The 13,423-nt window shown below is 32.3% G+C and overlaps 1 protein-coding gene across 2 annotated transcripts in view; it reads right to left on the bottom strand.

Annotated features, from left to right (window-relative positions):
• The window catches only part of LOC133201706 (monocarboxylate transporter 10-like), a 29,189-nt gene extending 21,213 nt beyond the window's left edge, over positions 1 to 7,976 (bottom strand). The window contains exons 1-2 of one of the 2 annotated variants that reach the window (XM_061337496.1): positions 7,797 to 7,976; positions 7,563 to 7,592 (exon numbers count right to left, since the gene is read on the bottom strand). The gene's annotated coding sequence lies outside the window, so the exon portion shown is untranslated. Of the gene's footprint in view, positions 1 to 7,562; positions 7,736 to 7,796 lie in introns of those variants that run through there. The other variant, XM_061337495.1, reaches the window with a different exon arrangement.
• Positions 7,977 to 13,423: the final 5,447 nt, after the last annotated feature.

Here is a 13,423-nt window from a genome sequence, read left to right as displayed (position 1 = left end):
CTGGTATAACGCATCCTTGGGTAAAGGGAAGTTTAAATTCTTAAAATGAAGGGCCAAGCCCTGTTCAAAGGGGAGATAATCAAGAAAAGACAAAAATTGGGTTGGGTCATTAAAAAATCTTCTCAAGAACCACTGGGCCAGAAAAGCTGAAACTTATGTGGAAGCTCCCTGGGGTAGAGTAGATTCTAAATTGTTCAAATCATAACCGCCAGGGGTAGGGTGGGGCCACAATAGGAAATCCAAATTTTTTCATTGAAATATGTAGAAAAAATCTTTAAAGAACCACTAGGCCAGAAAAGCTGAAACTTATATGGAAGCATTCTGGGGTAGTGTAAATTCTAAATTATTCAAATCATGACCATTATAAGTACTACAAAGGGGAAATCAGGTGAAAAACACAAGGCCAAAGTTACTCAGGTGAGTGTTGTGGCCCATGGGCTTCTTGTTCTTTAAGTATTTTACCATGGATATCTCGAATCTTCAGATATCTCGAAGTTTTTTCTTGGTCCCATTGAGTTCAAGATAATGAGGTTTGACTGTACTTAAAATGAGGTACATGTGTACACAGTAGAACAAGGTAAAACAGAAAACATCAACATTCAGTAGCTTTTTAAGTGTTCAAATCCATCAGATAGAGAAAGGAAGGTGTAATGAAAAGAGGGCCATATAAAAATTCTATTTTTACATCTTAATACAGGAAGTTATTCAGTGTTTAATAATTAATGCTGCTTCTGAGAGACTCTGGGCCCATAAAATCGAAAAAGTGTGTGTGTGCGAGGGGGAGGGGGGTCGGGAGGGGGGGGGGGGAGGTCCAATTCATATGAAATAATTATATGATGCTTAAAAAAAAATATCCATTTCATGAAAACCTTATTTCAAACACTTTCAATGAACAAAGAAATAAAGAAGTCCTGTCAAAATTTATGCTTGAATGATGTGTAAAATTGATATACAGTTGTATGCTTTAACCTTGTGCGATTGCTAACTTTAAATGAAATTTATAAAGGCACAAATATAAAATATTATAATCAAGATATTAAATTTTAAGAATTAAAACTTCCCAATTCAACTTGTTTTTCCCTTGTTATGATGTAAAGAAAAAATTCCTGCATTATGAATTTTATATTGTAAATACATATGCATAAAAAATAATTGATATGAAAAGCAAAGATTTCTTTTTTTTAAGTTGCACTTTTGCTAGGTAAAACCATTAGTACAAGTTAACTCATTTAGGTATACTTTTTGTTTATATATAGAAGTATTTTTCAAAATGGAACTCTGAAGCATGTAAAATTTGAAGAAAAATTACAAATTGATTGTATAAAATAAATGTCTTCGATTATACTATGAGTATTTACATGTATATTGTATATATCCCAGTACAAGGTGACAATGACACATTATCAAGCCCACTCCCTGAATTCCATCAATTCTTATTAATACTACATGTATATACAGTGTATAATGTACATTGATTTCATTAGACCCCTATTGTTAGGTCTTTCCACCTTTCTGTGGAAAGACCTATTGAAATTGTTCTGTTTATTAGGTCTTTCCACCTTTCTGTGGAAAGACCTATTGATATTCTTCTGTTTATTATTATTATTATTATTATTATTATTATTATTATTTTTCCACCCCCTGATGTGATTCTATGTTTCAAGATATATCGAAAAGATTTATAGTCTATAAGAATGTACTCTTTAAAAGATTGTTACAGTTGACCCTGCGTATATGAACTTTGACCCCTTTAAGAGTTATTACCCCTTTTGCAATAAAAGCTTGTTATCGCTACTCCTTCGAAACCATAAACTGTAGAGGTACAAAACCTTCACCAATGTCTTCGACTAATTGAGGAGACTCTTCAATCTTTCATTGCGAAAGTATTCATGGACCCCTTTTATGAGTTATTGCCCCTGAAAGTTTTTGAAGTTTACAAATAATATTTTTTTTTCAAAACGATAAGTCGTAGAGACATGAAACCAACTGGATAAGATTCTTTGACCTCAGACCTTGAAATTTATGTCAAGGTCAAAGGTCAAGGTCATTCAAAATATGAGAAATTAAGCTCTTTTTATATCTCTTTTGTCTTTCAATGTATACTAAGTATCTTTGCATCATTAATATGTCCTCTTAAAACTATTTCAAATATTTCATGCTTGTCCCCTAAGATTTACCCCTTTAAGAGTTATTGCCCCTTTTACTGAAAACCTTGTTATCGCTACTCCTCCGAAACCGTAAACCGTAGAGACACAAAACCTTCACCAATATCTTCAGGGTCTTAAGACACAACTTCAATCTATTCAGTGCGAAAGTATCCGATGACCCCTTATATGAGTTATCGCCCTTTAACGTCTTTGCGCTTACTATTAAACCTTATAACTTTAAAACTAAAAGTCATAGAAGCATGGGGTCAAGTGCAATGTGATCCTTGACCTTTGACCTTGAATATTTGTTCAAGGTCAAAGGTCAAGGTCATTTCAAAATTTTTAAATTTTCATTTTTGTATCTTTTAAGCCATTTATGGATTCTTTTTCTATAAAAATTAACTTCAGAGAGTAAAATATGAAAAAAATATGAAATTTACAGAAGGTGGAAAGACCTCTAATTGTTCGAGAACAATTAGTCTACTAGTTATTATTATTATTATTTTTCCGCCGAATGGTTTTTTGTTTCAAAAGATATCGAAAAGATTCATGGTCCATAAGAATGTACTTTGTAAAAGATTTTTGCAGTTGACCCTGCGTATATGAACTTTGACCCCTTAAGGAGTTACAACCCCTTTCGCAATAAAACCTTGTTATCACTACTCCTTCGAAACCATAAACCGCAGAGGTATGGAACCTTCACCAATGTCTTCGGCTACTTGAAGGGACTCTTCAATCTTTTCATTGCAAAAGTATTCGTCGACCCCTTTTATGAGTTATTGCCCCTGAAAGTTTTTGATGTTTACGAATAATTAAAAATTTTCAAAACGATAAGTCGTAGAGACATGGGACCAACTGCATCAGATTAATTGACCTTTGACCTTAAAATATATGCAAAGGTCAAAGGTCAAGGTCATTCAAAAAATGAGAAATTAAGCTCTTTTTATATCCTTGTTGTCTTTCAACATATATTCTATATCTTTGCATCTTTAATATGTCCTCTTAAAACTATTTCAAATATTTCATACTTGTCCCCAAAGTTTGACCCCTTTAAAAGTTATTGCCCTTTTCATTAAAAATCTTGTTATTGCTACTCCTCCGAAACCGTAGACCGTAAAGACATCAAACCTTCACTAATTTCTTCAGGGTCTTTAGACAAAACTTCAGTCTATTCAGTGCGAAAGGATCCGATGCCCCATTCTATGAGTTATTGCCCTTTAATGTCTTTTTGCTTACTGTTAAACCTTATAACTTTAAAACTAAAAGTCGTAGAAGCATGGGGTCAAGTGCAATGTAACCCTTGACCTTTGACCTTCACTATTTTTTCAAGGTCAAAGGTCAAGGTCATTTCGAAATTTTTAAAATTTTCATTTTTTCCATTTTTCAAGCAATTTCTGGTTTTTCTTGTATAAAAATAAACAGTAGAGAGTTAAAAATGAAGAATATATGAAATTTAAAGAAGGTGGAAAGACCTCTAATTGTTCGAGAACAATTAGTCTACTAGTTATTATTATTATTTTTCCACCCCCTGATGTGATCCTATGTTTCAAGATCTATTGAAAAGATTTATAGTCTAGAAGAATGTACTCTTTAAAAGATTTTTACAGTTGACCCTGCGTATATGAACTTTGACCCCTCCAAGAGTTATTACCCCTTTCGCAATAAAAGCTTGTTATCGCTACTCCTTCGAAACCGTAAACCGTAGAGGTATGAAACCTTCACCAATGTCTTCGACTAATTGAGGGGACTCTTCAATCTTTTCATTGCGAAAGTATTCGTGAACCCCTTTTATGAGTTATTGCCCCTGAAACTTTTTGAAGTTTACAAATAATAAAATTTTTTCAAAACGATAAGTCTTAGAGACATGAAACCAACTGGATAATATTCTTTGACCTCAGACCTTGAAATTTATGTCAAGGTCAAAGGTCAAGGTCATTCAAAATATGAGAAATTAAGTTCTTTTTATATCTCTTTTGACTTTCAACATATACTAAATATCTTTGCATCATTAATACATCCTCTTAAAACTATTTCAAAGATTTTATTCTTGTCCCCTAAGATTTACCCCTTTAAAAGTTATTGCCCCTTTTACTGAAAACCTTGTTATCCCTACTCCTCTGAAACCATAAACCGTAGAGACACAAAACCTTCACTAATGTCTTCAGGGTCTTTAGACACAACTTCAATCTATACAGTGCGAAAGTATCTGATGACCCCTTATATGAGTTATCGCCCTTTAACGTCTTTGCGCTTACTATTAAACCTTATAACTTTAAAACTGAAAGTCGTAAAAGCATGGGGTCAAGTGCAATGTGACCCTTGGCCTTTGACCTTGAATATTTATTCAAGGTCAAAGGTCAATGTCATTTCAAAATTTTGAAAATTTTATTTTTTTCCATCTCTCAAGCCATTTCTGGATTCTCTTTGTATGAAACATATCTTTAGAGAGTAAAATATGAAAAATATATGAAATTTAAAGAAGGTGGAAAGACCTCTAATTGTTCGAGAACAATTAGTCTCCTAGTTTATATAAGGCACCTTAGGGTAATTTTTATCATATATGTCATTCTAGAAATGTTTCATTATTATTGACAGTAAATGTAACTCTGACATGTATCCAACCTTGACACCATTACAGTGTTATTTCATGAAATTTATTAAATAGTTTGCATGAGATTCATATGTAAATGAAATGGCTAAAAAAAAAAATGTTTCAACTGAGTAATATTTTTGCTCTGCAAGTTTTCTGAAGCAAACAAATTAATCATTTCTTAATTAGCAAAGCTACAACATGGCAATTTTGAATATCTCTCAATTACATGATTGACATTATACACTTATTTCATGACTACGAGGGGAACAGTCAAACTGTTGTCCCGAGGTAATGGGGAAGACCTGGGAAACTGTTGCCCGAGGCCGAAGGCCGAGGGCAACAGTTTCCCAGGTCTTCCCCATTATCGAGGGACAACAGTTTGACTGTTTCCCGAGTTGTCATGAAATAAGTGTTTTATTACCTAACCTACTATATGATTTCTTAAAGTAATGATATCGACATAATAATCAATGGCTTTTAAAATACATTGACAAAAGTTTGTATTATTTTTCAAACCAAACTAAACAAGATGAATAGTAATCAAATATTCACACCGATTGGTGTAAAATCAGAAAAATTAATGGGTGTGATATTATCATGCACTAATAAATTGAAAAAAAATGTAGTAAACAACATAATGATGTCTTAAAGATTTGAATATTGCACGTTTATGGCAAAGATCTATACTGAATGAAAGGGGCCTACATTTTTCCCAAACTACCCTCAGAAAAGGTGTTCATGGCCTCTTCTTTGAAATGATATTAAATTGAATATATATTTAAATTGGTATCAGGTTTACTTTTCAGATGATAATTTCGAATTAAATAAAAATGCTTCAATTTATATATAATTCAATATTATAGCTGTAAAGTACGGGAAATTAACTATGACGTCATAATGGAACAGTTCAGCCATGCAACAGTTCATTCTGTGACCGGGTAAACAGTTTTGACTGTTTCATGATTTGCAAAAACATTAAAAAGAATCAGGAAACAGTTCAAAATGCCTAATTACAATTTATATAGTAGGTTAGGTAATAAATTAACATATTGCATACATCTATACTAACAACATAGTACATCATACTGTTACTATTTTTAAACATTCATCTATAACATTACATGTACCATTCAAATTCCATACAATAACAATGTAAATTTCATACCATACTATGCAATACTATAGAAATATAGAAGATTTGTATGAAATAAATGTATATAGGCATATTTTTGAATAATTTAATTGTTAACTAAGTGATGTATACAGTCAAACCTCATTATCTCAAACTCAAAGGGACCAAGAAAAAACTTCGAGATATACGATGGTTGGAGATATTGAGGGTAAAATACTTAAAGAAAAAGGCTTGGGACTTTCAAATCACTTCGACATATCCATGGTATTCAAGATATCCTTGTTCGAGATATCGAAGTTCAGCTGTACTTGGCTACTGACTTAATATGTTTATACTAGGGTACTTAAAATATTCCTCTGAAAAATATTTCAGATTTCAAGAATTCTGCTACATTTTACAGTTTTAATGATGTACTAGATAAAACTAGCATAGGTACACTGTAACTTGACTTTGTGAATCGCGTACTGTTATATATTAATAATACAACTTTACATGGAAACTTAGACAGTCTATTAGTATAAGAGCCTTGGTGATGGAAAATTATATTTTTTTCATCTTGAATTTTTTCAGAAAACTACATTTTTTAATCTTGATTTTTTTTTCATTGAAAATATTTTAATTATAATAGATCATTTAATCTTAAAATGTTCAAGCATCAGATGAACTACATATTGTATTTATTTTTGCAGAGATGGAATTCCATATGCATCATGTGCATGGCCAGGAGAGTTAAAATTTCTATGAAAGATTGAAAAAGTTCTAAGCTTATCAGCTTATGGGGCATCATTTAAAAAAAAATTTCCTTGAAGAATGAGCATAATTGTGTTTTAAAATAAAAATGCTGTATCAATAGGAAATAGGAATTAAGGAAACCATATATAATATTAAGCTTTAAATACCAAACAAGACATAATACTACATGAAACACATCTAAAATGCAGACATTTAAACATTCCATGATTATATTGTACTATAGAAACTAATCATTGAAATAACTTATCATAAATAATAATGGGTTATCAACTATGTAGCTGTAGACATTATACAGATCAACAAGGGCCACACAAGCTTAATGCATTTAATATATCCCTGTTCATCTGTAACTTTTACAGGGTGCACTTGTCAAATATTTCAATGCACATCTGGCCTCTCAGTGACTTGTCCCCATTCACAAATGCTTATTTTCGTATTCTACTAAAGACTTAAAATCTATTTTAACAACTGCTATAAATAGCTGTGTGTTCAATAAAGAGTAGGCATAATAATGATAAAAATAAACAGAGGATTTTTGTATACATGTATTTTTGACTGCATGAGCCCTCTTTCTCATTTTAAACAAGGAAATTTAAAGACAAGCTAAATGTAAATAACTTAAAATACTTAAAATGTCAATCATGAATAAATTTTGGTGTATTCTCCCTTTTATCTAAATTTATATGACACATTTATTTTCCTCATGTATGAAAATCAAATAACTTCCTAAATAATTTGACATAAAAAAGATTTAAATTATCATGATTTTATGCAATTTCATACTTGTCTTTTTTTTATGAATAAATAAATGAAAAATTTAAATTAATGTATATGTTAATATAGTGAGCATGCAACATAATCGTGATAGCTTTTACCGTTAAATACTGTTGTCCTCAGGTGACCTATTAAGAATACCCCAATGTAACGATTAACTTACCCAAGTTTCGTCTGCTAAATCAGCTGCGATCTGAAATCATCCAGATATTATTCTTCGTTATTCGTTTAATTCAACAGGTGAAAATATCTCTTTTTTTTAATATATGAATTTACACATGGATGGTTTACAGTGACTAACTATGGAAATTCGCGACAAAACAATGGATACAAAAAAATCAACGGCGAATCAGCTGATTTATGATTCACTTCATGTAAACAAAGCGTGCACACTTACAACTCACAACGGAAGCAGAGACTATTTTGTGTTGTCATGTGACAACAATAATTCGGGACAGTATGTTGATTAACGCTCTGTAAATACTTGGCACCGAAGTACCGTCTCTCCTTCAGCATCTCTTGAACTTGACCCAGTTAGGTTTGTTTTCTTTGGTTGCCGTTCATCGCAAAAGACGCAAAAGGAAGGATTTCGATCCCGACGTAAAAAAATAAGGAGAAGGTGTTCCATTCACAGCACAGAGGTGCTTGGGGACGCCCCCCCCCCCCCACCCCCCGTGTTCTGTATCCCAAGGATTCTTTGACTTTTTTTAAATAAAATATTTTTCTATCACACATTCACAAAGTATCACAACTGAAAAATCCAAAATATTACCTAAAACTAGCCTTTTATTAAAATTCACACACTTGATACTAAAAGAGAACATTAGTATTATAGAGTGAGATTTTTTACAAAAGGCTAGTTTTAGGTTATATTTTGGATTATTCAGTTGTAATACTTTGAGAATATGTAAAAGAAAATATTTTATTCAACAAAAAAACAAAACAAACAAACAAAACAAAACAAAAAAAAACTCAAAGAATCCTTCAGGTACGGAACACGGGGGGGGGGGGGGGGGGAGGATACACTAATTAGAAGCATGTAGTAGAAAAATTCATTCCGATGAAGTACATATACATGTATAATGATGCCTAATCCATAAATGTGCTGTTTTGGGGAAAATGTCCATGCATGTAAGTTGTACATGCAAGACCTAAATTTCTTTATAAATAATTCATAAAATGTTAAGTAGAAATAATTTAAGCTTACACAAAGCACATTGACTGTTTATAAATCTTAACTCTTGATTAGAAACTTAAATATATGCATACACATGGATACTAGAATTGTGCAAGTCAACGAACTGTTCATGATTAAATGTATATATATACATGTACATGCAGAACAGTCATGTAAATTTCGCCCAAATTCACTCAACTTGTAATTTTAAATTTTCTTGCCAAAGTCTTTGTTGGAAATATATTGTTTTGTATGAAAATATGTATTTTCTTCTCCTACAAATGCATAAAATTAAAAATTCCGATACAGTCTAGATCTGTGAGTTCAAATGTCCCATTTTCTTGTGACCCACATCATCATACAGCGCTATATCTGTATATACCTCAATCTAATTAAAATCAGACTTCTTAGATCCGCGCCGTATACACTCTGCGTAAGAGTGTATACGGCGCGGATCTAGCTAAGAAGTCTGATTTTTTTAAATTAGATTGGTATATATATATACCTTTAAGGAAAGTCCAAATACTTATATCTTTTGTGTGTGAAATTTGTTACACTGATAAACATTATTTATATTGTATTCAGGGCCGATTGTCTCGGTTAGCGATTTATATAATTATAATAATATCTTTCAACTTTTTTTAATCAAGAGCTGTCATACAGAAAACTACAGAAAAATATTCTCTTATTTATAGGCATGATAGTATATGTATGTATGTAGGACTTTAAAGTGCGATGGGACTCCAAAGCCCGATGGTCACGCCAAAGTCCGATGGTCTGCGCCAAACTCCGATGGTTCACACGCCAAAGTCCGATGGTGCAGAAAAATAATTATTGTTTATGACGTCATAGTACTGCTGCGCCAAATTGCGATGCCGCGCCAAGGTGAAGCGATTAAAAATAAATTAAATGAATTTTAAGTATTTAAACGCCAACGTTATATGGTTCAGTAAAAACACAAAAAATATATTGTACCACTAGCCATAATTTCTTAAGTGGTTGCGAAGCTAACCCTTTTCTCTCGGATGGGTGCGATGCTAACCCTTATCTCTCTGATCGGTGCAAGGCTAACCCTAATCTCTGGGATGGGTTCGATGCTAACCCTAATCTTTCGGATGGGTGCGAGGCTGACCCTAATCTCTTGGATGGGTGCGAGGCTGACCCTAATCTCTTGGATGGGTGCGAGGCTGTCCCTAATCTCTTGGATGGGTGCGAGGCTAACACTAATCTCTCGGATGGGTGCGAGGCTAACCCTAATCTCTTGGATGAGTGCGAGGCTAACCCTAATCAGTCAAAAAGTCTGTAACATATCCTGGATGGGAGAGAAACTAACCCTAATCAGTCAAACATCTTTTGGAGTGCGAGACTAAAACTATTCAATGATCGAATCGTGTACAAAGATTAACTCTTAATGTCTTGGGTGGGTGCAACCCATCCTAGAATCAGTGTAATTGTGCACAAGGACTAACCCTTATCAGCCAAGTGGTGTGCAAGGACTAATCCTAATAACTCCTGAAGGTGAGTGCAAACATTAAGTAAAATCAGTCAAATTGTATTCGATGACTCATCCTAAATTATTGGTTTTGAATTACGGACCATGGCGTTGAGGATTGACGTCGGAATATTGTGACGTCATAAACGTTAATTGTTTCTCCGCACCATCGGACTTTGGCGTGTCAGACCATCGCACTTTAGCGCACGTGTATCATAGGAAACGAGCCATCAGACTTTGGCGTGACCATCGGACTTTGGCGTCCGTACCGACGTCAAACCATCGGGGTTTGGCGCAGACCATCGGACTTTGGCGAGACCATCGGACTTTGGCGTCACCATCGGACTTTGGTGTAGTGGACATTTTTTCATGGTCATTGGCAAACTTTAACTAAATCATTTTTTAGGGATTTAAAAAAAAATGATTTATACAATCATGTAGGGATGTATGAAAATATATATTAACCATTATTTCAATACCGTGTTTCTTTTCAAAATAGCTTAGGGATGGAAGATAATTTTAGTAGGAGATGTGTAATGTCTATCTAGAGCTATATATAGCATACTTACTGGAGTCAAGATCTTTGAAAGAGAGAGAGAGAGAATTGTAGGAGCCGGAGTTGGAAAGGTGTTTGAATCTTGAAAAGAAGGCTCAATTTAAATATAGCACATTCAATTCAATTCTTTATTCTCACTGATACAAGAGGTATATATAAACATATATACATATATACAAACAAAAATAACAGTCAAGGGTCAAAAATAGACAAGTATATATATAAAGAAAAGAATGAAGAAGACATATAAGCAGTTATATATATGGAGGATTCAAGAAGGGCAGACAGTTTTGAAAATTTTCTAACAGATTTTGCCAACAATTTTTGTATTTCTACATTATTTGTGTTCACAAGTTCATTAAACTTGGCATCGTAGCACGGCCAAAATGTACTATCCTCTCCCATTCTGTAGGAGAGAGCTATATGCGGACTCCGGACCGTGAAACGATGTAAACTTGGAAGTGTTGGGATTTTTACAATATCTATTTTAGAAAATATTTTTCTGTCATTTGAAAAGTACTTGCATTCCATAACATAATGGAATTCATCACTAATTTATTATACTTTAATTTAAAGTCACAGATTAGTACATATTCTTAAATTTCTGTCAATATTATTCCATCTACCTGTTTCAATTGGCAAATGATGATTACATGTACATGTCCCTAGTTTTGTAAGTGTAATTCTGAAATCTTTTGGTAAATTCAGCTGATAATTTTCAAGACCGAAGGTTGTTTTAAAATTCTATAATTAATACTTTTGGGTGAACTGTTAACAATGCTTCTCCATTCTTGTACAAATTGATTTTTTAGGGTTTCTTTAATAATTGAAGCTTGATATAATAGTTGAAGCTATGAAATGTTTGATTTGTCCTTATTCATAAGACAATCCACAAGAATTAGGGATAACTTGTATGCATTTTATCCATGGGTATATAAAAGACCCATCGATATACATGTACATGTATATAACACATAAAAATATAAATAAATCACATCTGTAAGTTTACTTCCATGGGCAGTTAAATTTTTTGCCCAGTACATAACCAATTTTAATTTCATAAATATTGACAGCGGATATCTACCTGTTTCTCCGTACACCATACGATTTAGGGTACTTAAGAGCAAATTTAAAAAATTTGAAGTGTACTTTTTCGATTATGTTTGTACGTCTCTATATGAGTGAAAAATTCTCGAATGGGACGTTAAACAATATACAATTAATCAATCTAAATGCATAACCCCAAACTTCACAAGAATAAAGTAAAATTGGACTGATGACTTTATCAAACAAGTCTATACCTGACAATAAAATGGTAAATTGAAATAGCGCATTTTACGTAAAACTCCATATATAAAGCACAAAGAAATTTCTATATTAATATTTCTTCACTTAGGGCAGTTATGTTAGTTTAAGAGTTGTTGTAAAATGTGCTTTATATATATATATATATATATATATATATATATATATATATATATATATATATATATATATATATATATATATATATATATATATATATTGCTTTTGATGCTTGTTCCGTTAAATGTTTCTTTGCATTATTAAACTTTTTACACTTCTTGACAGAAATAAACCAAAGTAACAGAATTCATTCACATTTTCAAAAGCCACACCATTATATAAAAGATAACGTTTTGTCATTGAACCTTTAGAAAAAAAAATAAGGACTTTTGTTTTGGCTATGTTAACACAGTTTCCGTAAATCACAGTATTCAGCAAACACATGTAGTTAGATAAGAGAATATAAATCATGAAAAACAGCCCCCCCCCCCACCCTCCCCCCGGAAATAAAACAAATAAACAAATCAGTTGTGTTCCAGATTTAAAGAAAATGCTTGTGATGAGCCCTCTCGCCCTAAAGCTAAACCGTTGGGATTTGAATGAATTGTTTTAAAACTAATACACTTTCTCAATGTTGATCGAAATTTAGTGAATTGGGGGTGGGGGGTAGCATATCATAACATAACGTGCTAGGGTTGAATAAAATTTGATTCTTATTTACGTTTTTAAAAAGGCCGTTGATTCAAACGATTTTTTTTATTTTTATCGTCTTGGTTTGAAGGCTTATCCATTTTTTACACATTTATACGGAGTTATCGCGCATAGCATCAAGTAAAGACTGGTTTCCTTGAAAATACTATGTTGATATATATATATAGAGAGAGAGAATAACCTTCCCTCTGATTTAAATGAATATAATATATATTTTATACAAAAATAATACACATTTTTAAAAGAGAAACTATAATATTTATTGCAAAAATAGCGATAACAGTTTAAGTTCGATAAAAAAAATAACTTTAAATCACAGGTTCTTGTTTCGGTGATGATTTTTTTAATCCATAGTATAATAATATTATTATACTATGGGTTAAAAAAATTATTATCGAAACAAGTGACTGTGCTTTAAATTCAGACATGAGATTATACACAAAAACATAAAGAGCTATATTTACATCTATTGCAGTAAGAACATATGTAATATACATGTGTACAGCGCTGTAGTATAACAAAATATTTCTGAAAAATCCGAAAATCTTCCCATAATATACAGCACAGATTCAAGGAGAAACACTATCAATGGTTATAACGATAAATGACAACTTTTGTGTTGAATTTACCGAGTGGCAGTAAATGCAAAATTTATTATATGACAAGTTGCATATTGTAAATATGTATTTCCTGCTAATAAATTTACAGTATGGAAGTATCAGAAGGCAAATTTTTATGCTAAGTCTGTTTATCATAATCCTAGATCTTATGGCATAAAATATT

Source organism: Saccostrea echinata, unplaced genomic scaffold (genome assembly GCF_033153115.1).
Source record: "Saccostrea echinata isolate AGI-Se365-2 ecotype Australia unplaced genomic scaffold, CSIRO_AGI_Sech_v1 ptg000045l, whole genome shotgun sequence".
Classification (NCBI taxonomy): domain Eukaryota; kingdom Metazoa; phylum Mollusca; class Bivalvia; order Ostreida; family Ostreidae; genus Saccostrea; species Saccostrea echinata.
The sequence above is the reverse complement of the archived record's forward strand: the minus strand, read 5'-3'. Positions and strand labels throughout refer to the sequence as shown.